This window comes from Misgurnus anguillicaudatus, chromosome 20, assembly GCF_027580225.2.
Source record: "Misgurnus anguillicaudatus chromosome 20, ASM2758022v2, whole genome shotgun sequence".
In the NCBI taxonomy this organism is placed as follows: Eukaryota; Metazoa; Chordata; class Actinopteri; order Cypriniformes; family Cobitidae; genus Misgurnus; species Misgurnus anguillicaudatus.
In genome coordinates, this window is record NC_073356.2 from 10,576,960 (window position 1) to 10,603,857 (window position 26,898).

The 26,898-nt window shown below is 38.7% G+C and overlaps 1 protein-coding gene across 2 annotated transcripts in view; it reads left to right on the forward strand.

The window, feature by feature from the left end:
• Nucleotides 1–1,086: 1,086 nt before the first annotated feature.
• hpcal4 (hippocalcin like 4) overlaps nucleotides 1,087–26,898 on the forward strand; it is a 33,109-nt gene continuing 7,297 nt past the window's right edge. The window contains exon 1 of one of the 2 annotated variants that reach the window (XM_055219067.2): nucleotides 1,087–1,232. The gene's annotated coding sequence lies outside the window, so the exon portion shown is untranslated. Of the gene's footprint in view, nucleotides 1,233–18,221; nucleotides 18,355–26,898 lie in introns of those variants that run through there. The other variant, XM_055219068.2, reaches the window with a different exon arrangement.

The window sequence follows — 26,898 nt, forward strand, 5'->3', positions numbered from 1 at the left end:
TAACTATGGTTTTATTGTGGTAAAAGTGTAGTAACCATGGTTTTTTGGTCAATTAATTACTATGAGCAAAACCATGGTTTTACTACACTAACCATGGTTTAAATATGGTTTTTGAAAACCATGGTTGTCAAAACCATGGTTATTTTGTGGTAACCATGGTTTTACTACAGTAACCATGGTTTTTTGGTCTTAACTGTAGTAAAACCATGGTTAATTTTCGTAAGGGTTATCTACACAAATGTAGATTTGTTAAAGTTTCTCCTTGTTTGAGGCATTAAAAAATGAAGTTTGTGGTCAATGTTAACAAATTATTTTGGTCCCACTACTTTTGATAACCTGCATGGGCACTTCATAATTGTATTAAAACTGATTTGGCATAAATACATTTTCAATAAACATTTTTCATTACAGGATTTTTTTTCATTACAGAAAAAAACTGTTGTTACGTTAGAATTATGCATTATTTTCCAGCTTAAACGCGTCAAGTGCACTTGAAGGCATGTAAGTTAGCACATCCATTCTCCACCCACTCATTCTACATAGTACGTACTTATAACAGTCAAGAAGTAGGTACTTAATTTAATCAGTGTAGCACGCAATGATCTTTTACATGACCAATAAACATTTCTGTAACTTCATTGTACTCACACTTTTCCTCCTAACACATGGTACATAAACTCTTTCCTAATACTAGTTAAACAGGTAATTTTCTGTAAACAATGACATAAAAACTGTTTATCAAACCAGAGAGATAGACGGACAAACAGATACGGACAAAACCCTTTCCCTATATTTATACCTGCTTACTTCTTTCTTTCATATACGTAAAACGGAAATATCTGGCCTTATACCAGCTGTTCGAGTAAAAATAAACAATATTTCGCCTGTTGGCATGCAGTTGTACCCGCAGCAAAGTGCAAAAAGCGCCACTTCGTTATGTATGCGGCAACGAGCGCTGTTTGACTGACATTAAAGACTATCCAATGAAAAGCGCGAGATTTTAGACGGCTGTTCTAATCTCTTATATTGGCCAATCAGAGGGCGCATTGGGCGGTCCTTATGCAAATGTGTTGGCAAGGGAAACGCAGCCGCTCCATTCATCCTCCTCATCACAGAGAAGAAACAAATAGGTGGCGTTTCTCTGTTGAAGTACAGTTTACTCATCCAACCGCAAGAGTACAAGTCACTCGAGCGATAAATACAACACCGGATAGTTTTCTCACGATATTTGGGTGAGTAATATTTTTTCTATATGGAAATTGTTTTTTTTAATCTGCAGCTTCATATCTACATCTGTGCGAATGCTTCCTTCAAGCTGAATATAACATTAACATTAATATTTCAATTAGTGACATTTAGATAATTAAAACACATAACGTTACTAAAACTAAAAATTATTTTTGTCTCCAAGAACGCGCCATTTGAAACTTTGTTTATGTTTAATGTTATTTATACGAAATAATTATATAATTAAAATAAATGCCAAAGACGTAGGATATTAAACTAAACGGAATATGAATATGAACAAAATAATTTGAGCCATTGTGACTATTTAATACTGATTTACTTATGTATTCAAATCAGTACGTTTAAAATGTTTTACGGTGGGGTTTATGTAGATATTTAAGTTACAGTAATGATTTGTTTGTATTTATGAACTCGCGCTTTTGACACGAGGCATTGGTTTATTAGCACTGTGCCAGAAAAGTTCATGCTTGCGTGGATGTGAGTCACTGTTGTGTCTGCGCTGCGCCACGCATAATGAGTGGGACAACATGGATTTGTATCAAAACCTAGTGAGATGTCTTCCTAGACAGCAACATTTTAACTCAGTATTTGGGCAGCATGATGTTGAATCCAGAATTTTTGGGCATTATACAGTAGATTGAAGATCATCACTGGTGCATGAACCTTTTTAGGCATTATCAGTAATGGGCATAGGTGCACTCAGCTTTTTATAACGCTGTGGACCACTTTTAGACATCATAAGGACCTTTGATGCCCCAAAATGCTGTCTAGCCATGGTGCACACTAGATCCAGAAACGATTCCAGCCTTTCTTCTGTGATTGTGCAACTCATCATTTTTGCATTAATAACAATACATAAAAATAAAGCTTCAAACCTTTGTCTGCTTTGTTTGTGGGTCATCACTATGACCAGCAGTTGTGACAGCGTAGGTCTGATGACGCCGTGGCAATGTTTTGTTTGTGCTTCTATTTGGACTGGACTGTGAGTGGTTATGAAGCCTCAATGAGCTCAGTATGTCTCATGGTCACTGCTCATTAACCTCAAATAATGAATGCAGAAGTGATTATATGCGCATCAGCCTAAAATGACAATGGCGACTGGAGAGATGTATGGTCATTTTAATCATTAATTCAGGTATCAAAAGTTGTCTTGTGATGGATATTATTTTTCTATATAATCCACAATAATGCCTGTCAAGTTTTAATAATAACACACAACAATCCACACAACACCATAAGGAACCATATGTATCATAAAAGTAATATATATTTATGCATTTACATTTATGCCTTCGTAAATGTGACTTTCTTCTGCTACAGACTATCCAATGAAAATAGGCATGGGCCGATTACCGGTTTCAAGGTATACAGATTTTTAAACAGTCAAGGTTTCAAAACCACTAAAATGTTTTGTGATACCGTCTCCAAGGTATGAGCTGTGTTTATACAAAATTCATTAAATCATTTAGTCATGTGATTGATTTGTTGTTTACATTAATATATTATGAAAATATTATATATTTTTGAGAGCATATTATAATTTAAAGGCTTTATTTTTACCTGGCATTTGAAAATGAACCATTTTAGTGTTGCAATGGCAATACCGCAACACTGTGAAACCGTGGTATTTTTGCTAAAGGTTATCATAACGCCGGAATCTTATACCGGCCCATGCCTAAATGAAAAGCACATGATTTTAATAATATTGGCACACTCATACATGGCTGATCCAGGCACTGAACATTGAAGTTCACTGGTTGGCCGTGGTACTCATACACCCGGTTTATTCTGCCCCAGACAAGAGCACTGGGCAATATCGGCGGCTCCTACATACTGCCGCACTGTGGCTGGCAGACTCTGTTTTGAATGGAGATGGATGGCAGATTTTAAAATGGCTGAGCTCTGAAAGCCACAGACAGTTGCTGGCTTTTTGGCAGGACCGATCTAAGGGCTTCCAGGCAGCTTGACATGAAAAAACAAAACTGGGGACTGTTGCTTTTCATTTTTCCATCTGATAGGATCCTAATATATTGTCTGTATTATTCATGTCAGACAGGATCATCCGGCCTGTTATCTTACTGTTATTTTTTTGCTGTTGTTGTTCTTTCCGTTGTTCTGAATGCGAATGATAGCAACAACTACAGTGTTATAACAGAGGGATGTTGTCAGATACATTTAGCAGCTGGAGGTATCGGATGATGCCCCAGGGTGTTAGAAACAAATTGTTCAATGTGCTTGCCCATAATGTTACAGTTCATGATATGAAATTCAAACCATGATAAAGCTGATTTTGAGATGTAGGACTGACTGATCCGTGTCAAATCTGGTGTTGACATACAGTATAGTAGACTGACGCCAACTGTGGATCTAGACTTAATCAATACTATTCCATAGATAGTATCATACAGAACATCCTTTGAGAATTTCCAGCTTATTGGTTATAATGCACAATTGATTTTACATAAACTCTTAAAGGTGCCGTAGAAAGTAAAACTGTATTTACCTAAGCATAGTTCAAGCTTTGTAATGACATATCGTGAGCCTCAAACACGATTGTTTCCTCCTTTTTATGTAAACCTTGAGCATGCAAAAGACCACTGAAAAAAGCCAATCTCAACATAACACCAACAGTGACTTTATAGTAGGGATGTATGCCCCCCACATTAAAGGGGACATATCATGAAAATCTGACTTTTTTCCATGTTTAAGTGCTATAGTTGGATCCCCAGTGCTTCTATCAACCTAGAAAACGTGAAAAAGAATAACCCAGTAACTTTCATTTTCTGAAAGCATGTGAAAAAATAGGTAATTGAAATTTGGCTCCCCTTGTGATGTCAGAAGGGGATAATACCGCCCCTTAATCTGCACCATCCAACAAAAACACTGCCAATTAATGCAGAGATAATCTTATTTGCATTTAAAAGGACATTTGTAACAATTTTAACATGTTATAATAAATTATCTGTATGGTATTTTGAGCTAAAACTTCACATGCGCACTCTGGGGACACCAAAGATTTATTTGACATCTTAAAAAAGTCTTGTGAAATGTCCCCTTTAAATTACACATTAAATTAAATACAATGTTTTTACAATGCTAAAAACCAGAGGCGGACAGAGTACACAGCTTCAGTACTTGAGTAAGAGTACAGTTACCCCTTGCTAAATTTGACTCAAGTAAAAGTAAAAGTACTACAGTCAGATGTCTACTTAAGTAAAAGTACAAAAGTACTTGTTTTTAAAAGTACTTGAGTATCAAGAGTACAAGAGTACATTTTCTTAATGTTGCATTACTACTGCCACAGTGCACGTTGAACCATGTGAGATGATTGACAGCTGTACAGCAAATGATAGAGCTCTGTGGTCAAATCTGATGCAAATCAGGAAGAGGAGACACAAATCGCTCTGTTCACTGTTTGAGCTCTTCAGATCGCATAATTCAGTGGAAAATGAATAGAAATCTTATTCTGTAAGACTAAATATTTTACTAACATGTGATAATTAATCATTATTTCCCCAAATATGCTCACCATTGTACTAATAGCCCTGGCGGATTCTGTATATTTTATCTATTTGAACACAAATAAACCGGAGAAGACGAGAATAAATGTTTTACGGATGATGATTTCTATTCAAAATAACGAGCGTTACAGATTCATTATTATGGACTCCTGGCATAAATTAAGAAATTAATGTTACTGCAAACCAGTTTAATCATAAACAGTGGTCAAATGTTGAAGCTGGAGTCTTGTGATGCTGAGTTTGTCCAGATCAAGTAAGAGTGTGATGACGAGTAATTCATTTTGAACAACAATAATCCGGGCTCACCAGTGATTCCTGCCGCTGAAGTTTTGTTTTGGTAAACACAGCAAACACTTGAAAAGAAAACTATCATTAACTTGTTCAGAAAATTTTAAATAGTCTGGCGAGGTGGGGCCACGGGTTGACACATTCCCAGAATGGACCTGCTGCGTCTTCATCCATTGTTCCGTGAGTGGTTTCGTCTCTTTTCTAAATCTGACCATAGTTACTTTGGTGGAAAGCTGAAGGTGATTGCTGATAGGCTGTCCCAATCAGTTGCGCCTGCACAATCCAATCACGTTTAAGAGAGGGAAACAACAAATTGAGGGTTTCTGAGATTTTTTTTTAAGAAAAAGTAACGGGTACTTACGGTTATGGATAGAAATGTAGTGGAGTAAAGAGTAAAATATTTGCCTCTCAAATGTACTTGAGTAAAGTCATGAGTACTTCAAAAAAATGATACTCGAGTAAAGTAAAGATCCCTCAAAATTGTACTCAAGTACTGTACTCAAGTAAATGTACTCCGTTACTGTCCGGCTCTGCTAAAAACAAACTTTTGTGATTGCTGAGTTAGCGCTTTATGCTAGTTAATGCTATGTGCTAACATTTAGGCTTGTAAATGGACATGTAAACTGTTTTGGATACTTTTTGCACTCAATAAAGTTATATACAGTGAGGAAAATAAGTATTTGAACACCCTTCTATTTTGCAAGTTCTCCCACTTAGAATAAGGTGACCAGATTTTTTAAATAAAAACCGGGGACATTTCCTAGTTAAATGGTGAAAATATCATTAAAATCTCATTTGTTGTTATCTATGAATTAAAAAATGGGGACAAAAAGTTTTCTTTTTTTATTGTTGTGGGTTCACTGCAAAAATGACTTTCTTCTTACTTAATAGTATTTTTGTCTTATTTTCAGTACAAATATAAAAAAAATCTTTAAACAAGATGCATTTTCTAGCTTTGAGAAAAATCTAGCTTTGAGACAGAAAAATAGATTTAAGTGAATTTGTGAAAACATGCAAAAAAAAAATTCTTGAATTAAGTAGTGTTAGATTTTTTTTGCTTGTTTTAAGCACAAATTTGATATTTTGGTCTGAAAATTAGACTTATATTCGTAGGTCATTTTGCCCATCAAGAAAATGCATCTTGACTTAAGAATTTTTTTGTATTTGTACTGAAAATAATAAGAAAGTCATTTTTACAGTGTTTCTAATTCAATTAATTGGACAATTTCTGTAGCCTAAAAATCTATTTTCTCCCGTTTTTTTACACAAGAGACATACCTCATCAAAAATGACTTCTAATGTACTACTTAAGCTGATTTCATAACATTGTAAACGTGAAGAACAGAAGGAATCATGCAAAATGTAAACCTATTTAGCCTACACAAAACAAATGCTCAATAGCATACTCTAATCAGTTCACTTCGTTGGTTTATTAATTTAATTTAACATGAGTAGTTAGTACCTTAAGCCCCCATAACTTTAACTGTTTTCATATTTTATGACAACTTGATTGATGATAATGATGCTTTCTCATGTGTCTCGTTGTAATTTCTTCATCGCTAAATCAGTGACGTGCGCAAGTAATAAGTAGCTCGCGGCCCCCTCTGCTGATGAAAATAATCATTACATGATTGATTGCTCCGGTCTGGTCCTACAAACGCTATGTTAATCGGGTTTTTCAGTGTATTTGCTGGTTGTTTTGGAAATGCTGTAAAACGGGGACATTTCCGGGGACAGCTTCAGTCGGGGACAGAACACCAAAAAACGGGACTGTCCCCGGAAAACGGGGACGTCTGGTCACCTTATCTTAGAAATCATGGAGGGGTCTGAAATTGTCATCGTAGGTGCATGTCCACTGTAAGAGACATAATCTAAAAAAATTCCAGAAATCACAATATACAGTATGATTTTTTAAAACTATTTATTAGTATGATACAGCTGCAAATAAGTATTTGAACACCTGTCTATCTAATTCTGACCCCTAAAGACCGGTTAGTCTGCCTTTAAAAGGTCCACCTCCACTCCATTTATTATCCTAAATTAGATGCACCTGTTTGAGGTCGTTAGCTGCATAAGGGCTCAGTCACACCAAAAGCGTTTATGGCAGTTGCAGGCGCCTTTTTTGAATGATATTCTATGGGCAGGGCGCGTTTGCGCGCTGTTTATGCGCGCCGAGCGCCTTGCGGTTTTCTGCCGCCTGCCGCGCACGCGTTTTTGAAGGAGCGCTGAGAGCGGAGGAGCGCCTGACGTCAGTCGCGTCTTCCATTGTCCAATCGAATGAGGGGAGAGGCGGGCCTTACGTTGTGGCGAGGGAAGTTTACAGTTGCTTTGAAGAACCGAACTCCACTCGCTCACTCTCTCCTGCGTGTTTGTGCTCCTCTTATCCTCAAACAAGGTCAGAGCAAGCGCCCTCTTTTTAAAGATTCTGCTAATATGACAGTTAACAGCAAAAGAGCGCTCACGCTTCAATATTTGATTGACAAGACAGCTGACTCGGTGGTTGCTTAGCAATATGAAAAGCCGCGCTGCACTGCTCTTTTTTAAAAAAGGCAGTGCGTCGCGCCTTGCGTTTGCAAGCGTTTAAAGCGCTTTTGGTGTGACTGAGCCCTAAAGACACCTGTCCACCTCATACAATCAGTAATAATCCAACTACTAACATGTCCAAGACCAAAGAGCTGTCCAAAGACACTAGAGACAAAATTGTACACCGCCACAAGGCTGGAAAAGGCTACGGGGAAATTGCCAAGCAGCTTGGTGAAAAAAGGTCCCCTGTTGGAGCAATCATTAGAAAATGGAAGAGGCTAAACATGACTGTCAATCTTCCTCGGACTGGGGCTCCATGCAAGATCTCACCTCGTGGGGTCTCAATGATCCTAAGAAAGGTGAGAAATCAGCCCAGAACTACACAGGAGGAGCTGGTCAATGACCTGAAAAGATCTGGGACCACCGTTTCCAAGGTTACTGTTGGTAATACACTAAGACGTCATGGTTTAAAATTATGCATGGCACGGAAGGTTCCCCTGCTTAAACCAGCACATGTCCAGGCCCGTCTTAAGTTTGCCAATGACCATTTGGATGATCCAGAGGAGTCATGGGAGAAAGTCATGTGGTCAGATGAGACCAAATAGAACTTTTGGTTAAAATATCACTAAACGTGGCCTAGTCAGTCTCCAAAACCTAAACCCAATAGAGAATCTTTGGAGGGGGCTCAAACTTCGTGTTTCTCAGTGACAGGCCAGAAACCTGACTGATCTAGAGAAGATCTGTGTGGAGGAGTGGGCCAAAATCCCTCCTGCAGTGTGTGCAAACCTGGTGAAAAACTACAGGAAACGTTTGACCTCTGTAAATGCCAACAAAAGCTACTGTACAAAATATTAACATTGATTTTCTCAGGTGTTCAAATACTTTTTGCAGCTGTATCATACAAATAAATAGTTAAAAAAAATCATACAATCAAAATAATCAAAATTATTTTTAGATTATGTCTCGAACAGTGGACATGCACCTACGATGACAATTTCAGACCCCTCCATGAGTGGGAGAACTTGCAAAATAGCAGGGTGTTCAAATACTTATTTTCTTCACTGTTCCTTCTATGTAGATAACATATTGTATCAAAGCATTCGTTGGCACCTTTAAATGAAAATAAGCATATACATTACACATGCCCCTTATGAGACATATTATTATCTTTTGTTCATAATTCTGATTTTCATTTTTGAGGCTTCATACTAAAATGTGATTCGAATGTTCACTAGTGTAATAAAGTACCTTTAGGGGTCAAATAGTAAGTTATGTCGTCTGTCCAAACTGGTCACTACATTTCATAATCCTATTTATTTTCTCCCGAAGTACCATCCTTGAAAGGGCACAGTTCACATAAAGCCTCCAAAACCACTTAAATCAAATGCAGCACAGTAAAATGACCACAGAAAGACTGTGCACCTGTGGCTTGCTGCTCTGAATACTAAACACTGATTTGCCATAAATTGTTTTCCAAAAGAAGATATTTTGATGGTAAGCTCACAGTTGCCGGTACCCACTGACTTCCAAAGTAGCCTATTTGTTTTTCTTAATATGGAATTCAATGTGTACCGTCGACTGTGTGCTTACTATTATTTATTAAAATATGTGTTCAACAGAATAAAGAGACTCATACACGTTTGAAACAACCATAGTTAATGGTTAGTATTAGTGCTAACCCATGTTTAAGTTGCAAACTCATTATATTTAATAGAGATCTATATAGTTTTTTAAGGAAGTATTGGAGAACTTTGAATACTGTGGAGTGGAACTATAAAGGTTCCCCAAAATATACATCATGCTTCTGTCTGTTTCCAGTTCTCAATTGCAACATTGTTGCATTAACAGTTACAAATAACATTACTTAATACCTGTATGTTTTGAAATGAGGAAAGCAGGTGCGGTGACCTTCATTGCTTGCCCTCTTCTCCTGAGAGTGATGTTTCTTCAGCACCGGAGTAGAAAAACATCGCTATAGAAACAACAGAGAGTCTAATTTAACACGATGCAGTGGGACTTGTTTAGAGCTAGTAAACAAGACTAGTACTTCATCCCAGGGAAAGAATTTATTACTCAGAGGTTCCTCCTTTATAGCTCAAGGGACGGAATTCTCTGTTATGTTTCATTTAGGTAACACTTTTGTCTTAGATGTTTCTCTTAAATTGCTTTGAAGTAAACTAACTAAAAAAAGAAATTAATCAGTTGTAAATATACATATGCATATATTATGGGGTCAGACTAAAATGCATGTTTAAACTGCCTTAATTTAAAAACACCTTGTACTGACACATCTTAAAGGGGCCATGGCATGAAAATTAGACTTTTTTCATGTTTAAGTGCTATGATTGGGTCCCCAGTGCTTCTATCAACCTAGAAAATGTGAAAAAGATCAACCCATTAACTTAGTTTTGGTAAACCATTATCTACAAGCACATGAAAAAAATAGGTCATTGAAATTTGGCCCTCTTTACGATGTCATAAGGAGCTCTCATTAGAATAATACTGCCCCCTTAATCTGCACTATCCAACCACAGCACTGCCATTTAGTGTAGAGAAAAAGAGAGAGAAAAAATTATTGACAACACAATTGAGTTTCAATTGCAACAAACCACCATCATTGTGATGAGTGTTTGCACTTCATCAGCTCATTTGCATTTTAAAGGACACACTTAAAACAGCACATTTTTGCACACACCAACAAAGTGTCAATTTTAACATGTTATAATAAATTATCTATTTGGTATTTTGAGCTAAAACTTCACGTATGTGCTATTGGGACACCAACGATTTATTTGACATCTTAAAAAAGTATTGTGCCATGGCCCCTTTAACATATATCAGTGCCACTGTTTTGTCTCAAGATGCACACCAGTATTGTTTTTTTTAAAGATTTGTTTGTAAAAACTACTTACATGTCCTAAAATAACTAAAGCCTTGTCCTGGTTAAATCTAATCCCTGTCTTCGAAACCACCGCTATATAGATGCAAAGCATATAGTTTATTTGACTTGTTCCTGTACACATACGTTCGACGCATGCACATTGCGAAAAAATACAATGCATCTCTTGGGCTACATACTACATTCTCCTATATGCGCATGCGCGACCTACGCGTACAAAGGACGCGCGGTTTCAAGGGTCGTTTTTCAATATGCGGCCGTGTCTGTAGTTGTGTTCTTGGGGACTTTTGAAAGGTCATCAGTCACGGCCCAAGTACTGTTTCAAATCCAAGTTCAAAACTAGCCAAGTTCACATAACATCCTCGGATGTGTTCTTGGTCCCATTTTATCGAGGATGCATCAGGAGGTGACTTGTGTGGACTTTTGACAGCCAAGTTTCCCAGAATGCATTTCGCATCAACGCATTGGAACTGAAAAACTGCATAATATTTGAAATATTACTCTCTTTATGTGTCATAAAAGTTTTAAGAGCTGTTTAGTTGAGAATAAAGAGTAATAGACTTCAAATCTGTGGTTAGTTAGTAAAGATCAAAGGTCAGCGCTGTGTACAAGGCCGAGGGCAGCCTCATCATTTTTCTGAACTTGGCCGCTCGGGGAAGCTCTGCCGCTCGGTGTCTGATGGTCAAACATGAAATAGTTCCTTTGGATATATCAAACTAGAATTTTTGTGGTCTCATCAATGTATTTCTCCTTATATTTATATGAAGTCTGTTATTTGTTATTTTAAGGTTAAAGTTAAGTTTCATAACTTAAATCACATATATATTTTATATAATCTCATTTCATTTTCATTTTGGAAAAAAATACATTAAAGCTTATCAGTGTATGTACGCTTTTGCCAGGCAGTGAAACTCCTCAGTGTGTGCATACAATTCGCACTATACGCAGACCCTTGCATGCGTAAATCTTCTAACTTAGCCTGCCCTGGAGTATGGTCTGTTTATTTACGTGTGTACGAGAACGAACGCGTGCGGTCGAACGGACAGCCTTGTAAAGTAGTGTTTAGTGTTTTTTTCTCACGAACCTATCGTTTTGCTTCAGAAGGCATTAATTAACCCACTGGGTTATATATAGATTACTTTATGGATAAATGCACTTTTGCACTTTGGAATTGTTGGTCACCATTTATCAGCCAGGATGTTATTTAATATAACTCAGATTGTGTTCAGCTAAAAAAAAGAAAAGCATAAGTCATATGTTTGTCTTCCCATAGTCCACGGACCTTGCCTACTGCAACTGCTTAAATGACTCACCTGTACCATCTGCCATCATGCTCTGTGTTAGTAAGTATTGTGCATTATTGGCTGTGAGAAAAGCACAGTTACAGATATACATGCAGAGAAAGAGAGAGTGAAAAAGAGAGGCTGTCAGTGATGGGGAAAATTAAATAGCTAAGTTTTTCCCCTGATCCGTTCATGTATAATTGAAGAATGCCTTTTGTGTTGAATCTTTTGTTCACAAAATCTGCATCAGCTGACGATGATGGCGACTGACAGTTTTGGATGTGCCCCTGTGACTCCAGATAAGCATGGGTGACCTTTAGCTTGCATATCTCCAAGCAGCTGCATTATTTATGCGCACTATTGGTTGTTATACCACATGAGTCAGTGGAGAATTTTATGACTCACCTGTAATTGAACTGCAGTCAAGAGAAAGTGGTATTAAAAGCTTCAGTGACGTACATAGAAACTTTTGTAAACTTATATGAGAAAATGGGGATAATTTATTTACAGCATTTATTGAATTACTTAAAGGCGGGGTGCGCGATTTTTGAGAAACGCTTTGGAAAAGGGAGTCGGGCTGAGTACTAAAAAACACTTGTAGCCAATCAGCAGTAGGGGCGTGCCTACTAACCGACATTGTTACCTGGGTTGCGTATGTGTGGGTTTTTAGACAGAACAGCAGGTCGGGGTACAGCATAATATTTGATGTAACAGGTGTAATAATATTAACATGTCATTTGCGTTGTAGATGCAGGTCGGAACTCAAGAGAAAAAAGTGAACTGCGGGTCTAACGCCGGTTTCACACCGCAAGCGTGGGCAGCGCGTAAGCGGCGCGTGCTTTTTTTCGGCGCCCATGTTAACAAGTTAAATCATGTACACCGCACGCGTGAGCAGCGCGTGCTCGCATGGCAGGAGCGTCGCTGAAGCAGCAGTGCTGCTATCGTTTCGGCGTCGGCTCTATTGTTGCTGCGCTGCTCACGCTCAATTAAAGTGATAGTGCATTGTTTATGCTTTAAATGGTCATGGATTCACGCGAAAAAGTGTAATTTTACAGTAAAATCACGAATTTGAGGCCAAGTGTGTTTCAAACTGTCATGACTTTGAGCAATTTAAAAGAAAGCAACACACTGTAGCCAAAAGACTGCGCTGTCATTCACTCTCTGCCTCAATAATCTTCAGAGAAATATACATCTATAAATGAAGAGTTTCGTTTCAAAACGAGATAAATCCATTTTTTAACATTTTTGTCAAAACATGTTTATTATTATGTTATCATGTTATTATTTTGTTTTATGGTGCTACTTAGCTGTATTTTTTAAGTTATGAAGGTTTTAAATCAAAACAAACCAACTGCAGTTGAATTGAAACTAATTGGAATGCACAACCAAAAAACGCGATTTCTGAACAATTAAAAAAACGGTGGTTATCTCGTTTTGCAACGAAACTCTTCAAATCTAAATCTTATGCTTTAACTGTTGAGGGGAAACCCGATCGACTGCTTCATGCTGTCAATCACTGGGTGAATGTTTTATTTTATTGTAAAACTTAAGAGAAACAGATTTAATAATGTGCCATGGGCTTTTTATGTCTATCATTGTGTATTGTTTCTATATCTGACATTACACGGACCAGAACTGCACGAAAACAATGTAGATTAAACAAATCACAGTTTTATAAATTACACTGCATGTTAAATAAAGTAATGTGAACTTGAGATTTTTATACAGTAATTAAACTGCACAGTATGGCACAATGGCCACGCGGAGCAAACGCTCTCCTGACGCGCTGCTCACGCTACGCATACGCGCTGCTCACGCTTGCGGTGTGAAACTGGCGTAACATCCAAGACCATTTAGACTCAAAGTTTTTAAATGGCCCTATGCTTATTTGTGTTTAAGATCTGTCTGAACGTTAATGGTTTCTACTTACTGCGCGTCTTTATGTGAAACGGGCCGGGTGTGGAATAAAATTGCTGCTGATGTCAGATAACTGGTCGTGTGTTCTGTCAATCACTGCAGATGCAGATTATCAAACAGGACTGCATGACTTTGCAACAGGGAACTGTAACGCTAAACACGAGCACAGACCCGAGCACACAACATTGCAACTACAATGAAAGATGCGTACGAAGCTATGTAGTAAAACGTATTTAAAAAAAATAAATTTTAGAACAAACATAAAAAAGCATAAAAAAGGAAAAGTAAATGACAGCATGAAAATTATAAAAAAAAAATGCATTTAAAAAGATGTAACCACCATGGGCGCCCCCTTGCCGCCACAGCTGGAAAAAATCCTAGAGGAAACAATGGATATGTTTACATGCACAAAATTTTGTCAATCTGACTGAATTTAATAAGATTACGACGATACAGTTTACATGCACCCTAAACATTGCAATCTGATTTAAATGTTCGTTTACATGTACATTCTATAGAACCTGAACCGAAAGTCTGCGCAAGCGCACAGCCAGGGTTGCCAGACTCGCGTATCAAAACCATCCGAATGGATGTTCAAAACTAGCCCAAAGGCATCCTAATGACTATTCACAGCCCAAATATCAATAACTGCAACGAAATCATTTAATCTTTACCCCTCAGAAAAAACAATTAGTGGAAACAGTTTTAACAATATCTCAAATCTTAACTTGAAAAAAGCAGAGGACTTGGCAACCTTTGCTGCGGACAGCATCTCTCAAGTTCACGCTTTATTTCTGGATAAAAGTCAAAACTAAGATGGAGAAAGTTGTTCTTAAGAGGTTTTCAGATATAGGTAATGAAAACACACTTTTCAAAAGGCACAACCCTATTTTGTAACTTTAAGTAGCCTAATGCTTTAAAAGTACACATAAACGCTGCAGAATTTAGTACAGCGCGTGACCCCATTAACGTTACCTTAATAATGCGTGATGCGTAACTTTGTTGTTGCGTGTTTCTGTGACGAGAATCATGTGATATAAGAGGTAAATATAATACGTGAACTTGGAGCACAAATGTTCTGCGCATGTGCACAATGCATTTTTACATCCGATTTAGAAAAATACTACAATTTACGCATTTACATGCATACTTTTCTCCTGCTGATTGGATCACAGATCGGAATAGACCACCCCCTTCAATACGATCCATATTTGCATCCGATCGTCCTCAATCGTATTGATTAAGGTGTTTACGTGAAGACTTTTTAATATGATTGAGCCATCAATACGATTACAAACAGATTATTTGGTTGCATGTAAACGTACCTACTGATATGTATCTCGAAATGCTTGAGGTGAGTAAATCATGGGATAATTTTGATATTTGGCTAGAGTATCGCTTTAAGGGGCGGTCACACTACACTTTTCAATCTATTGACTTCAAATGCGTCAGACGGGAAATGCTAGCTTGTGCAAAGAGATTTTGCTGCGTACCAAAGTTCAAGTCATGGTAAACTCTAAGCTGTGGATTTGTATTACATGAAGACGTGACAAGTATCTGTACCTTGACCTTTTTCTACTGAAAAGCAAAGATGGATGAAATGCTTGCCGCACATCTTCGCAGCAATGTCCAAAAAATGTGCATGCCCAAAGTCTAGTGTGATCTCATCTTTAGAGTGCGAAAAACATCAAGTGTGCACTTTTTGGTACCTATATGTACCTCTGATGTAATATCAACTCTTCACCCATTTTTTAAATGGTACCGATTTAACGTTTCAGCCTCATGTTATGAATACCATTGAATGAATACCATAAATACTATGGACCATTTTTTTCCTGATAGTGTATATACACTGAAATTACTTTGATTACATTATACCAAACATGCAAACTACTAGACCAAATCAGATTGGTGCTGCTGTCCAGTAAGGTAAATAGGTTTTTACTAAATAGTACAAAAACAACACTTACTGAACGAATGAACAAAAGAAAACCACAGAAAGAAATACATCCATGGCGTGGCATCGAACCAGCTGTTATTTGCTGATTTTTTGTGACACGGAGGTTGTGAAAGCTTCCCAGCCTGTTACCAAGACAACCAGTTATTCACCAATGGTATCATCCCAGGGTTTTGATAACGCACACTTGTAACATGCCACTTGAATAGGTTGGAACATTGTTGTGAAAAGGCTAGCGTACTTACAGGGTACTTAAGCACTCTCTTCATTCAGTTCAGTGACGCTCAATTAGATATGTGTGCATGTTTTTGTGTTTGTGTATCCTGTTTCATTGTTATTGAAATAACACGCAGTAGAAATCTTTTCAGATTATAGATGTTTTAGTTTCAGTGTTTTTTATCCATATTACTTGTCCAACAGTCGGTAAAAGTAAAACCCAGCTAAAGTCATTTTTTGTGATTCACTGTTTTCTTCACATAATGTAAAGAACATTCTGTGAAAATAAAACCTTGATTTTTTATATTGACTTGAAATCAAACTTTGATGCTCCTAAACTTAGATTATGAGACTTTAGCCTGGATTTCACAGATAGGGTCACATAAATATTTAAAACGTTGATATGTATTTATTATATTATATTTACATTTGTGCATTTGGCAGACACTTTTATCCAAAGCAGCACACAGTAAAATTAAGTTATACATTTTATCAGTATGTGTTTAGTGGGAGACAAAGGCACAGCCTAATATGTGTGACAAAGAATAACTTGAGCAAAGGTAAATTATTTCTTTCAAATTTGACATTTAGTCAAAATAAATGTATTTATTTTCACATTATGCATTAGGTAGACACTTTTATCCAATGCATGAATCCCATGGCCTTTACACTCATAATGCTCCAATGCTGAGCCACAGACACTCAATGTATTTTCCTACACTTGTATTAAGTTATTTATCAATGCATGTTATTCCAGAAACATTTGTTTTTGTAATCAAAATTAAATTACTTAAAACTTTCTGGCTTATGTCACCAAGCCCACCTAAAGCCCTGTGCACAACAAGCTGATGATCTGCGGTCTGGCAGGTTTTGACCGACTTAATTTTTTCAGTGTGTCCTGCTCAGTCCACTACTTAATCACTATCACCTTTTTTGGCCGATTCACCATGTTGGCGCTCGAATGGGAGTCAAATCATTCTTATCATTGCTGTTTGACATCAGCCAACCAGTGCAAAAGAAGAAAAACGAAAGTGACAAAGTAAGCTAATACCAAAGTCAGGAGGGAATGCACAGAACGCTAATGTAATTTTTTTCATCTCTCATTTAAGTATGTGAATATTTTCAAAAGATATGGCTCATAAGACATAACAGATGTATCACAAACCCATCTGTGGTGAAGGGGATTTGCATGAGACTGGTAAGCGAGCGCTGCTTTATTTATATTGTGTATCTCATTAGTCAAAGCCGGTTTCCCATTTGGATTATGAACACCACCTACTGCCACATTCTGGTACAGAAAGTTATTTTGTCTTACACAGCCCCTCTACTTCTCCGCCATTCATTTGGTGTGTCAGGTCAACTCACAGTCGTTGTGTGTGAGCCGACCTTACAGTCTGCAGTACTTTTTTGGCGTTGGTTTGGTGTTTCCCTACCTTAAAATGTAACCAATAGGAGCAGTGTTTCAAGAACTGTGTGGTCCTCCACAGCCAACTATATATTTACATCTGGCATTGTTCTGGTGTAATTCCAGCATTGCGGGGGCACTCTAATGCTGACTAATTTGGTTCTAGCATTCAGATAAGTGCTTGAAAGTGAAAAAGCAAAAATGGTAAATAAAACACTTTATTTCATTTAGTACAACCAGACAGCCAAAGCTTTATGTCTTCCCACAAACCTTTAAATTTTCCTATTGAACTACTTATCATTGTTCGTGTGTCTGTTGCACAATTTTCATATTTGGCTATCAGGGAAGTTGTTTGATGTTCGTTTTCTCATCAACTGACAATCTTTCAAACAAATTCTGTATTAAAAACTCCATTATTACAATCAGGTGTATTTTGTACCACTTGAGATGCTCACAACCTGAAGAATCAGCCGTACTAATGTTGTCCCGTTTTTTTAATTCTGAAATATTTCCCATACAGACGAGTCGCTCCTGCCTAGCATTATATTAATGCTTAATACTAAAATACTACGAGCAATAGAAATTGTGATTTTTCTCTTAAAAGACACTACTAATTAAGAAAGTTAGATGAGGTATCTAGCATTGTGATTGTGTTGTGTTGTGATTGACAAGATTAGATGAACCCCCTGAACTTTCTTTTACTACACCATTTGTTTAAATGACAGCTACTTCATCACATTTGATGTATGATGTCTGACTATACAGATAAAACAGTATCCATCTGAATAAAGATCATGGCCTCTGTTTCAATGAGCTTTCAAAGCAAGTTAATAGGGAGAGGGAGTTAAAAGCAATATTTCAAGATGGTGTCTGAAATCCTTGTGCAGAGAAACTGTCATGGGCAAAGGACGGACTCAACTTCGGGAGATTAAAGTTCACAAATTTTATTGACACTCCATAAAACTCAAGAGGCAATAATCTCAAAAGTTTAGAAAGGCAGGACGGGCAGCAGTGATCTGAAGAAAGAGGAGTGACAGCAAAGCACAGGAACAGGACAACGGCACAGGTGTCTAAACAAGGATACAGAAACAACACAGGTGAGCGAACTAATAGTAAATATTTTCTGTGACAAGACTAGGCTAGATAATGGGTGCAAACCCGTAGTCAGTGTAGGGAGCAAACTCAACGATCTGGCAAGGGATGCAGACAACACACAGAAATATAAGGAATACAATTAGGGATACAAAATCCGCTGCAGCTTTAGTCCTCTCAGAGGTGCGGGCCAAAACCTTTCTGGCTTATCTCCAGGTGAGACAGCAGCGCACACAGCATCGAGCTCTTGAGAGGGGAAAAGCCAATAAAACATTTGAATGGGGAATACCGGCTAACAAGTACTGTCTGACGTCAAGAGCCAATGACGGCCACTAGAAACGTTGATGAACGGCAGCCAGCGTTCCCCGAATTCTTGGGTGGGTGAAAAGCTTAGATGAATGACACCAGCGAAGGACATTAGGGTGCAACGCAGCCGGAAAAAACAACCAACCCACCGGGCACTCCTCGGGCACTTGCACCCCTCGACTGGCCTACGCTACTTGCCGCTCGATGCCCCAGGTAAGAGTCCCATCCACCACCCCTTTAGGGAGAATGGTTTTGGCCGAAAGCTCACCCTCCGAGGCCTCAAACAGACGAGAAAGTACATCGGGCTTCGTATTCTTAGACCCAGGCCTGCATGAACTCAGCCGCCTGGCTGAACGGACATATTTAAGGTTCTTATGGTCCGTCTAGACCAGGAAGGGCTGAGCTGATCCCCCTCAACCAGTGTCGCCACTCACCCAGAGCTAAATGCACTGCTAACAGTTCACGGTTGCTGATATTGTAGTTACGTTAAGCAGGGCTAAGTCGATCAGAGTTAAAAGCACACGGACGTACTTTATCATCTCGTGGTGAACGCTGAGACAAAACCGCGCCTATACCAACATCCGATGCGTCAATCTCAACAATAAATTGGCAATTCGGATCTGAAAAGCAAAGCACAGGTGCAGAGGTAAAATGGGACTTAAGAGTGTCAAAGGCTATCTGTGCTTGATCGTTCCATTTAAATAGCACTTTAGAGAAGGTTAATGCGGTAAGCAATGCAGCTATATGACTAAATCCCCTGATGAAATGCCAATAAAAGTTGGCAAAACCCAGGAAACGCCACAGGGCTTAACGGTAGACGGCTTTGATCTTAGCAGGGTTGGCCTTAAGCCTTGGGGAGATATAATATGGCCAAGGAACGTAACTGATTCGGTGTGGAATTCGCACTTCTCCGCTTTGACAAACAGCTGATTCTCTAATAAGTGCTGGAGGACCTGTCTGACATGTTGGGTGTGTTCCTGAAGAGAGGAAGAAAAAATTAGGATGTCAACCAGGTACACAAAGACAAAGCATTAAGCATGTCACCCAAGACGGCATTGACGAGACCCTGGAAAACAGACGGAGCGTTGGTTAATCCGAACAATAAAACCAAATATTCATTGTGCCCCGATGGGGTATTAGGCGCTGTCGTCCACTTATCCCCCTCACGAATGCGCACTAGATACGCGTTGCGTAGGTCTAGATTGGTAAAGACCCAGGCTCCCTGTAACAATTCAAAGGCAGTCAAGTCAAGTCAAGTCAAGTCAACCTTTATTTTTATAGCACATTTAAAAACAACAAAGGTTGAGCCAAAGTGCTTTACAAATGAATAAAAATATTAAAAAGAGTTAAAAAAAACAACAACACATAATTTATCAACCTCAGCACATAATTTGTTATCTATTCAAAGGCTACAGAGAACAGATATGTCTTCAAGGACGACTTAAAAATGGCTAAAGATGAAGATGACCTCACATAGAGAGGAAGACTATTCCACAATTTTGGACCCCTCACCGAAAAAGCGTGGTCGCCCTTGGATTTATACCGGCAGCGAGGAACCGTCAGTAACAGTTGGTCAGAGGACCTTAGTGCTCTAGTCGGAGAGTAAAGATGTAAAAGATCACTGATGTACTTGGGAGCGAGCCCTGCTAATGCCTTATAAACAAACATCAAAATTTAGAAATCCACTATGTATTTGACCGGGAGCCAGTGTAAGTTTCTCAGAGAAGGGGAAATGTGATCCCTTTTCATTAAACAAAGTAAAAGTCTGGCTGCAGCATTCTGAACAAGTTGTAAACGAGAAAATGCATTTTGGGGCAAGCCTCTGTACAGTGAATTACAATAATATAACCTAGATGTTATATATGTATGGATTACATTTTCCAAGTCAGAAGTGGAAAGCAAGTATTTAATTTTAGAAATTTGTCTAAGTTGGTAAAAACTGCTTTTTACAACGGCACTAATCTGCTTGTTGAAAAGAAGGCAGAAGACATTAGAGGTAAGGGGTATCTATTTTTAACAGTAATGTCATTCAAACCTCGATAATCAATACAAGGGTGCAGGGAGCCATCCTTCTGAATGAAGAAGAACCCGGCACCTGCCGGAGAGGAGGAGTGACAGATGAGCGCAGCCTGTAAAGACTCACGTATGTATTTATCCATGGCCTCTCTTTCAGGAGCAGAAAGGGAAAAAAGGCCACCCTTCGGCAGAGAAGTGCCCGGCAGGAGGTCGATGGCGCATTCGTAAAGGCGATGCGAAGATAGAGAGGTGGCTCGTGACTTCCTGAACACGATACGGAGGTCATAATATTCCACCGGAACCCCTGTCAAATCAGTGGTCGTCACCTGACACACAGGTGATACAGACACAGGAAAAGGAGCGGCACCAAGACAAGACAAATGACAAGATTGACTCTAGCTGGGATGTTCCACTCCTTAGCAATGATGAAGTCAATGAAATTTCCCTTTGAATCAAGAAGCGCTTTACTTGTGTGTGAGGAATCTTGGTAAGACAGGCGGCATGATAACATAGTTCGAGATGTGGGAGAGTTTGAAATCAGAGATACGCCCACCAGCACTCTACGCTCTAGGGGTGGGTATGGCCTTTTAGCGGACATTGGGAGACAAGGTGACCAGATTTGCCACAGTAAAAACACAAGCCCTGAACCAGACGGTATTGCTTCTAAGCCGCGGTGAGAAGTTTGGCCCCAAGCTGCATCGATTCCGCTTCTGATTGGACTGGAGGAGTGGTTTCCTGAGGAAGGTTGTCCAAATTGCGCCAAGACCCGGCCGGAGAACGTCGCTGACGGCGCAGCGAAAAACGACTCTCAACTCGAAGGGAAAAGTTGATGATTAACTCGAGATCCCGGGGCACTTCTGTAGCAGCGAGCTCTGCAAGTAATCTGTAACAGTTAATTTACCCTGAGTGAGATGGGACAACCGAGCAGCAGCTTCATCTCCTTGGGCCAACCTGTCGAACAACTTGGACATTTCTTGACGAAGAACTTGAAAAGAGGCGCAGCAAGGGGCTTGCGTGTTCCACTCCGTGATGCCCCATTCCCGAGCTTTACCGGTGAACAGAGTTAAAACATAGGCTACCAACCACGGTGGTAAAATACTGCCATCCTCACATCCCTAGTTCAGAGCTCAGGTTCAGAGCTTCCATCTAGGACAGCAAGCCAAGTTTGTTTATCATTAATCATTAAGACTGAATGCGCAGGCGAACTAGTGAACCAGCTTGTAAATATGAATGACTAAGATAAACTTGAATGCACCATGACATCCCTTACCGTTCAACCAGTACACCATTATCCAGAACAAAACATATGCTGGTCAACAAGTACCTCAAAACATATGATGGTCAACCACCTGTTTTCCACCCTCAGGTTCAGAAGACTCTTTAGGTACCTCTCTATCTCTTAGAGCCTCCTAGCCGCCAGTCTCCATAGTGCCACAGGTCACAAAGGTGAATAAAGTCTTCAAGTCTCAAATTGAGCCATCTCTCCTTTTCCTGGTCAATTTCTGACAGTTGCCAGCACAATGTCCAAGCCTTAAAAATATAATTTTCCCACCTGGGATATAATTAACCGTTAGACTCCGCTTATGTGTGTGTGTGTGTGTGTGTGTGTGTGTGTGTGTGTGTGTGGTATGGTGGAATTAATCCACTGCAGGAATCCGGCACTTCACGGCTCCTGGGTTCTCATCTTATTTGGTGGCTCTTAAGAGAAACACTCACACACGGATGTGGCCAGAATATAAAAGACATCAGCGGTGACCACAAAGGCAATCACTGTCCTTCGATCTATCCGAGTGACAATAGAGAACTGATGAAAGGCTGAAAAGGATGGCAAGAGGCCACGAATAAGGCCACAAAAGACATTCGCTCAGTTTCCCTGATGGCTGGGAGGTAACAGTTGTCTGTGAAAATCACTGAAGGATGCTAAAGCATTAGTTTTAGGCTGTATAGCTTGTCAGTCAGTGGTTTCTAGGTATATATCATTATAGTTATGTGTAATTTTATAAACAAATTGTTTACTAAAATATAGAGACCAATCAGCACTAAGGAAGCCCTGTTTAATGTGGTTCACCTGAGTCCCACTGGATGTGTTTCTTAAAGGGTGTTTACATAAAACCCATTCTTGCGTTCAAAAACAGCTCAGCTAGATAGAGCGTAATGAAATTGTGCTATTTTAACATCTCACACTATCTTAACGCAAGTCAGATAATAAAAAAGTGAGAAACACGTGGGTCAAAAAAGTCAGTATGATGGCTTTAAAGAGAATTAGAAAATGCACATTTTCTCAAAATTTAAATTAGTAACCAATAGTTAAACTGTGACCCTGTTTTGAAAATCAAGTTAAAGTCTCATAATCTAATTATGAGATTATAAGCATCAAGTTTGATTTCACTCATTGATTTCAATTTTTGACATGAACTTTTTCATGGAATTGATATAGTAATGGCAGTTCTGCACTGTAAAAATTTATTGATTTGGATTATTTCAACCCATCATTGGCTCAAACCAGCCTGATCTCATAAGAATTATTACTTAGTTAATAGTGCAAAAACATAAGATTATCATAAAAACCCATTAACAAAACACCATCCCTAAACCCAACGTCACAGGGGAAAAGGCAAATCATACATTTTTTTATGAATGTGGTCATACTAATTAATGTGAATTAGCCACCTTGTAAAATATGTATGAATTACCATGAGATAGCGTTAAACAAACCTATGGGTAAATAAACCTATAAAATATATTTATATTTGACCCAACAATAGGTTAAAATAACCCAGCATTTTTGGTTAAAACAGCACTGAAAAAATAATATGCTGGATTGACTAAAACATTTTTAATATAGTGCATCATTTTGCATCCACTTTTTAAAATAAGTTTTAAGTGGAATTTTAAGCATTTAAGCTTTAACTATTTGTAATACTATTTTAAGCTTTTTTAGCGATTGCTTAAAATTCCTTGTAAAACTTAAAAAAGTGGATGCAAAAATTATCCAGCTAATTATTTTAACAGTATACAAGTCCACTGCCTATTTAGTTATTTTTACTAAAATAATTCAAGTAGTTTCAACACAAAATTATTAAGTTAATTTCCTTCTTACAAATTTTACATGATCAAATTTTGTTAAATTTACTTAATAATGTGTTTATTTAGAATTACTCATCTTTTTTGTGTTATTTTTACTCAAATTTGGTTAAAAAACAAGAAGTAATTTTTTAAATAGAATTTACTCATTACTAAGCCACTTTTTTTTTACAGTGAGGATAGGTTCAGTTATAACCCAATGGATTGGATTTGTCACTTTTTGACCCAACGCTCAGTTGAAAACAACCCAGAATGTTTTAGAGTTTGCGAAACAGCTGTCAGAGCAAATACCTGTTTGAAAACCTAATGTTAAACATAGCCCTATTTGTCTGGCCTTCAATAGTTCTTACCCAGCAACCTTTGGGGTGGTTGCATGTGATTCAAGCTACTAAAACATGATGCATTCATTTGCAAATCACTGATAAACTTCTCAAGGAAAGGGAAATGCAAAGCGACATAAACTCCCTCACAATGTCTGCCACATTTCTTCCTTCAGTACCGCTTAACTAATCCCCTAGCATTCATCATAATCCTATAGGAGCCACAAAACGCAACCATTTGTTGATAAGCTACAGAGTTCCTTTCTCGTGGGCAAACAATGCAGGAACTTACTCACCGAAAACTCATGAGAGATTATATTCCACCGCAAACAATTGTTTCCAATGTAACTCTACAGACCCAATTTAATTCTTTAGTTTTGAACACAAGCCAATCACAAGATTAAGAAGTCTTTTAATGTACTATGTAATCGTTCATTATTTTTTAGAAAAAAATCACTTTTCTGCAACTCTTGCTCCCCTGACAGGCATTAAATTTGGCACTGGCTGAGGCTCAAGATGACGTTGTTTTATCACATTCACCTTGGACACCAAACCACCATCCGAGCTATTATTCTTTAATACTTCTATCATCTCCTTTCAGGCCGAAGTGGTGCTTGATAAAGCAGTTATTAACAGGGGTTAAAGGATTGGAACATACTAAGACTATACGATTATAATAGTGCGTTTTCATTTTAGAACGCATTACCTTTGCTACAGGTATGCCTGTCATACACAAAGTTTTTGATCATTGTTAACGGAGACTTTTGTAAACGCTGCAGACCCTGTTTTAGTTTGAAAACTCCAGGTTTGCGCTGCAGTGTAGACAGACCTAAAGGTAGACTTATTTAAAAACAAAGGTGTGGGTGCCCACATTCGTTCCCTTCTTGGCTCCTCTGGATCATTGCATATCCTTCTTTGATTTGTCAAGCTCCTATCATATGACCATTACGCTACCAAACGTGCGTGAACAATAACATGGAGACAGAACTGCAAGGCTTTGCTGTTTCAGATGTTCAAACTCTCTTACATTTAAGCACAATGTTTGGTATTTATGACACAAACACCTGAAACAAGCACATAAGTACTAGAGTCAGACCGATTTATTGTTTTGCCGATTTTATCGGCCAATATAAGCCTTTTGCAGATATATCTGTATCGACATATATGCCGCAGATATGCAGGCGATATGAAGTAAGTTTCCTTTTTCAATACAAGTCCAATATAACCTTATTTTCGTCCTTTAAAACTGCAAATAATTCAAGTTATATATATATTTTTTTGTTCTATTTGTGTTTTATAAGGTATTAGGCATGGGCCGGTATAAGACGCGGCACAGTAATGTCACTCGCCAACCGTTCTGTGCAGCGCTGCATAAAATTACGAGAAAGGTGGCCCCTGGTGGTTTGGGGGGCACTGCATTAGCATATTATAAGAATGCTTAGCATTAAAATCCTGTTATGGTCATTAAGAAAAATCATATTGTTTCAGTTAAAATTTGACTGGTACACTCTAAAAAAACAAACGGTGCGATATAGCACCAAACTGTTGCTTTGGATCGTAACCATAGAAAAACCATTTTTAGTGCCATATAGCACCGGTGAAGCACCTGTGTAGCACCTGTGTAGAACCATATAGGGGCCATATAGCACCACTATAGCACCACATATGGTTCTACAAAGCACTATATGGTTCTACACAGGTGCTTCACTGGTGCTTCACCGGTGCTATATGGCACTAAAAATGGTTCTTCTATGATTACGAGCAAAGAACCACTTTTGGTGCTATATATATTTTAGAGTGTAAATTATAAAGAATCATTTGCCCTTGTATTTATTGCATTGCAACAGATTGACAGATTGATAAGCAGACATGCTATTTATGACTGGATGTAACTTTTGATACTTTGCGGTAAAGGTGGCTCTCCTATTGACCTATCAGTGTGGCTCTCATGAAAAAAATAGTGAAGACCACTGAATTAATGCATACTTGAGGCACCAATGAGATGTTCAATTGAGTGACCCTCTGCCACACTACTCCTCAGCACTTCCATCTCCTGAGGTTGCTCCTTTTGCGTAACTCAGTGCATAAACCCTTGACATGACCTAACCTCAATCTCTAATGCCACAATCTCACCACAACCCGACCATACATGCCAACCTGTTTGACTAAGGCCAGAAGCCCCACTGTCGTCGTTAATGAGGGTTTAGTGGCAAATGGTTCTGTATGGCATACTATTTGCCGCAATACACAAGACAACAAGAAAACGCCAAAATCTCACCGCAACCTGACCATGCACGCCAACCCGTTTGACTAAGGCCAGATGCCCCACTGTCGTCGTTAATGCAGGTTCAGTGGCAAACTATCTACATCAGGGATGGGCAACTTCGGTCCTGGAGGGCCGGTGTCCTGCAGAGTTTAGCTCCAACTTGCCTCAGCACACCTGCCTAAAAGTTTCTAGTATGCCTAGTAAGACCTTAATTGGCGTCTTCAGGTGTGTTTCGCTGATAGGCCCATGACACCTCTAGAGGGTTTAGCAGTGAATCCCAGCGTCCCAGGTTCACTCCCCAGGTGCCATCAACTCACTTGAAGACCCAGGAGGAGTCTTTTCTCTTCACCCACAGCCACTGGCTTCCCTTTTCTGCAGCTGCAGAGAGGTCTTTGACTGCCTGCCGGTGGGCCTTTCCTCGCACTCCCATCTCTCTGAGTAGCCTGGATGTTGAGGTGGCTATGAACCCTCTAAAATATACACACTGTAATATACACATAAAGAGTATCCGGCGATATATCGTTATCTGACTTTTTTACTTTCCTTATATCTGTATC